Source organism: Nerophis lumbriciformis, linkage group LG37 (assembly GCF_033978685.3).
Source record: "Nerophis lumbriciformis linkage group LG37, RoL_Nlum_v2.1, whole genome shotgun sequence".
Lineage (NCBI taxonomy): Eukaryota > Metazoa > Chordata > Actinopteri > Syngnathiformes > Syngnathidae > Nerophis > Nerophis lumbriciformis.
Window position 1 is genome coordinate 16,182,419 of NC_084584.2, and position 5,082 is coordinate 16,187,500.

Here is a 5,082-nt window from a genome sequence, read left to right on the forward strand (position 1 = left end):
CTACTGATACTGGCCTTGGTATCGACACTATCGCTATTTGGATCGATCCGTGCAACTCTGTACTACAAAACAGAGATTATTATTAACATAGTTTCCAATGCCACCACAGACATCTTCTCCGCTTGGTTCTTTTGGGTTTCTGTCCATGATGATGAAGCTCCATAATGTCATCACACACACACACACACACACACACACACACACACACACACACACGCACACACACCACACACACACACATTCTTGTATTTGTTACTTTCTTGTATTTGTTACTTTCTCCGAAAAATGCCTCCCTCTTTAGGACCACCCTTTCTAGATATATAAAGATTTGTATTTACAACATTAATAATACATACATACTATGCAAATATAAAAAAGCTTGTTGTGAAAAGTGAGTTGGAATTTCAAGAGAAAAAGGTCACAATTTCACCAGAAAAACAGAATTTTGGCAGCATTTTAATAAAAGTCGTAATTTTACTCAACGCAAGTCCACATTTTACAAGAAAAACTGAACATTTGTGCAATGTTATGATAAAAGTTGGAATTTTACTCAATAACATTCGCAATTTTACAAGAAAAGCTTACAATTTTGGCAATTTTATGAAAAGAGTTGTAATTTTACTCGACAAAAGTCAAAATTTTATAAGAAAACTTTGAAATTTTGGCAATATTATGACAATAATCGGAATTTGACTTGGCAAAAGTATGACAAAAGTAATCAATTTTACTCAAAAAATGTCACTATTTTACAATAACAAAAAATTGGCAATATTGTGAAAAAAGTCAGAATTTTACATGACAAATGTCACCATTTTGTATTAAAAAGTTATCGTTTTAAATAATGTAATGATTTTACGAGAAAATATTGCAATATTACAGAAACAGAAAGAATATGAGAAATTGTTCCCAATTTTATAAGAAAAAAGTCGACACATTGTGAGAAAAAAAGACTGCTTTTAGTTAATTTTTAATGTTTTGTTTGTAGTTGGTTTTTAATCTTCATTATTTACTTCAAGTTATTACAGTATGTCTCTATACACATATTTATTAATTTTTTTTTAATTAATTTTGGCCAAAGGGGGCGCATTTCAATTTCTTACACACACTTGTTATTACATATGTTGGCCAGAGGGGGAGCACTTCAAATTTTTACACACACTTGTTATTTCATATGTTGACCAGAGGGGTACCACTTTTAAAACCAACACAGTCAATTTGAAAAATCCCTCCTTTTTGGGACCACCCTAATTTTGATAGATTTCACCACCAGGGGTGCAAATGAGACATTCTCTATTAGATGCAATGGTTTTCCGTATTGGGACCATGACTTATGTCCTAACTTGTTCACCGGTCCTCATATGGAAGGTACTTTTTCTTGTTGATGTCTCAAGAAGGGTAGAAATACAAGAACACACACACACACACACACACGAAAATATGTGTTAGGAAGACCTTGTGGAGGAAATCAGCAGCCATTCATCATGATGTTACAGCAGCAGTGGTGCGAAGAGGAGGAGATGAAGAAGGACCTTGAGATACAATCAGTGAGGGTCTGCCTGCCTGCAAAAACCTGCAGACATTTATTACTTAGTACGGTTATGAGATGAGATAATTTGTCGTTAATTAACAAGAAAAGTCTCCCTCGTAGTGTACTGTAATGTTAGAATGGACGTTCTTCGCATTTTTGACCTTGGGGCCCAATTTTTCCACTACAGAGGGGCCCGGGACCCATTCAAATTTTAACACTCTTGATTTTAATGGTATTGAATATTTATATCTAACCTACTTACAGTTTACAACCTTGTCAAACGATATTAAACTATGTGTTATTCACAAAGATTATTTATTTAACACATTAACCTTAGGCTTAGGTCCGACATAGTAAGTACTAACCAAATATACTACATAAGAATGGACTACTGACGCAAAATAAATTATGTTGAGTTAAAATAAATAAACCAATAATAATGAATGTTTCTTAACGAGACTGTCAATAAAATTCAAGTGTAAATGAAAATACACTTTCTCTACTTTAGTCATAATTCTTGCGCTGAAGGAACTTTCTTATGTCTTGAGCTCTGCACTTTTTCTGTTTGTTTCTGTTTGATATTGTCATTACTGACACAAGTGGTGGAAAAGGGTATTACAACTGAGTAATGCTGCAGCCCATACGACCTACAGCTGAGGAACAGATATTAGGGAGCGCTCGCTTCCCAACAGTGTACCCCGGTCCCATGGTTAAGAAACACTGTGATAGATATTGACAACTAATGTTAGAAAATACAATTAAACATGGCTTGTGGTTAGCCTTACTGAAAAAATAAATAAAAAGGTGTGCGACAAAAAGTGACTTACTCTTTCAGGAATAGTTCATTACAAATAAAGCAACAACAAAATATCCGTACAGTTGTCCCTTGCTTATCGCAGTTAATTGGCTCCAATGGGCTAAGGGAAGCAATGGTGAAATATGGATGAATGTCATATTCAGTGATAAATTGTGAATCTGCACTGGGCAAGGTGAGGATGCTGGAACTTTTGTTAGGTGCCGTTCCAATGAGCTTTATGAAGACGACTGCCTGAAGAAAACATGCACATTTTAATTGTCATTGATGATATGGGGCTGCATTTCAAGTAATGATGATTGTCATTACTTGACATGCAGGGTTATGATTATTATGACAACTCGGGTTCGAGTGCCACAAGTCTTAAGACTTGTGGCACTCGAACCCGGGTGTGATTTATGAACATTTTACCGTCTTTTCTCACTTTTCTCCCCGCCTTCCCGTGGGACTTTGCTGGGCGCGTTTCGGACATTTTGGGACTCCCGGCCGGCGGCGGGACTTGCGCGGCCGGCGGCGGGACTTGTGGGACTCGAACCTGGGTAGGTATTTTTAACATTTTTGGTACTTTTGTCGACTTTTCCAACTTTTATCCCCACCCCCTGTGGGACTCGGCTGGGTGTGTTATGGACATTTTGCGCAGCCGTACATAAGATTTTATGTTTGAGTGTTTTACTTGTTTTAAGGGTTTTGGTCCTAAATGATCTCAGTAAGATATTACAGCTTGTTGCTGAGATTTTATGACCTATATTGAGTAAAACATGCTTGAAACTCTTTTTGTCCAAATGTCCAAAACACACCCAGCAATGGTGCACAGGAAGGCGGGGAAAGAAGAGGGGAAAAGGCGGCCAAAATGGTCAAAAGTCCCAATTGTGTCCAAAATACCTCCCCGGGTTGCAGTCCCACGAGTCCCGCCATCGGCCGTATAAGTCCCGGGATGCAAAAAATGTCCAAAATGCACCCAGCAAAGTCCCACGGGAAGTGGGGGAGAAAAGTGAGAAAAGTCGGCAAAAGTACCCAAAAATGTTCAAAATACCTACCTAGGTTCGAGTCCCACAAGTCCCGCCGCCGACCGCGCAAGTCCCGGGATGCCCAAAATGTCCATAACACACCCAGCCGAGTCCCACGGGGAGGGGGGATAAAAGTTGGAAAAGTCGGCAAAAGTCCCAAAAATGTTCAAAATAACTTTCCAGGTTTGAGTGTGATTTTTTAACATTTTACCGTCTTTTCTCACTTTTCTCCCCGCCTTCCCGTGGGACTTTGCTGGGCGCGTTTTGGACATTTTGGGAATCCCGGCCGGCGGCTGGACTTGCGCGGCCGGCGGCGGGACATGTGGGACTGGAACCTGGATAGGTGTGTTATGGACATTTTGCGCGGCCATACATAAGATTTTATGTTCGAGTGTTTTACTTGTTTTAAGGGTTTTGGTCCTAAATGATCTCAGTAAGATATTACAGCTTGTTGCTGAGATGTTATGACCTATATTGAGTAAAACATGCTTGAAACTAGAATATCAAGTGTTGCGAAGCTGTGTCATCAACACTCACAAGTATAAAACTATTTTTTGTTAAAGTAATCATTTCTTATTTCAAACAAGAAATAAAAAAATCATGACTTTGACACAATTGTGTCTCATAATTAAAACAGAAGACAGCCAAATGGACTTTGCAGTTTTATTTTCAATGAAACAATAGAAAATACGTACTCATATAGTAGTGCACTTGTTATTAGTGAGAATATACTTATTTTAAGGTATTTTTGGGTTCATTGAGGTTAGCTAATTTTACTTGTTTTGGAAAGTCTTGACAAGCCAAATTTTCTTGTTCTATTGGCAGATAATTTTGCTTAGTTCAAGTAAAATACCCCTCATTTTTGTATTTTTTTTCTTGTTTTTGAACACTGACTTTTTGCAGTGTACTCTTATGTGTATATTCTTGTGTCACGTGGCACATTTATCATGACAGCTGTGGTTACAGGACAGTGGGCAACACCATCCTCTCAGGAGAATCGTCTCTGCAGGAGACGAAGGAGACACTTGATGGGGGCGGAGACAATAAATTATTGCTTTTACAGCCCGCTCAGTGCAACTTCATATTATGATGTCACGCCTTGTCTCAGGAAGTTAACGGTTCGTCCAAATGCCGGGCGCAGAATCCACGGCGTGGAATTAGGAGGAAGTCATCCACGCACTCTGTGAATAAACGTGGCAGTGAGGCCTGAGAGCGATGGTGTAGTCCATTAAAGGCGGCTGAAGGAGTTTATTTTAGACTTCGTCTATAAATACACACACACACTTCCTTCGATGATGTCACTGTTTGATGCTGCTGCTCCAAAGGACGGAGGAGGAAGGGAGGGAAGTTGTCGTTGCCTGGCAACCGTATCCCGACTTTGCAGGTCATGTGACTGGAAGCACGCACACACAGACGAAGGAATTACCCTCACAGTAGTGCGTGCGTGTGTTTGTGTGACTGTGATGACATCACATATCAACTGACCAGTGACGTGCAGTCAGGGGAGGCAGGTGAGGCCTCGCCTCACCTGCCAACATGTAAAGAAAAAAAAATTAAAAAGAAAAAAAAATTATTAAATTGTTATATGTATCCAGTGATTATACTATAAAGTTATTTTCCATTTCAATTCACCAGTTTTAGATTATTTTTATTGAAAATCGCTCGCCATGGATTGCGCAATGACTCGGCTAACTGCTGGCCTGCTGTGCAGTGAGACCGTATTGCTATATGAA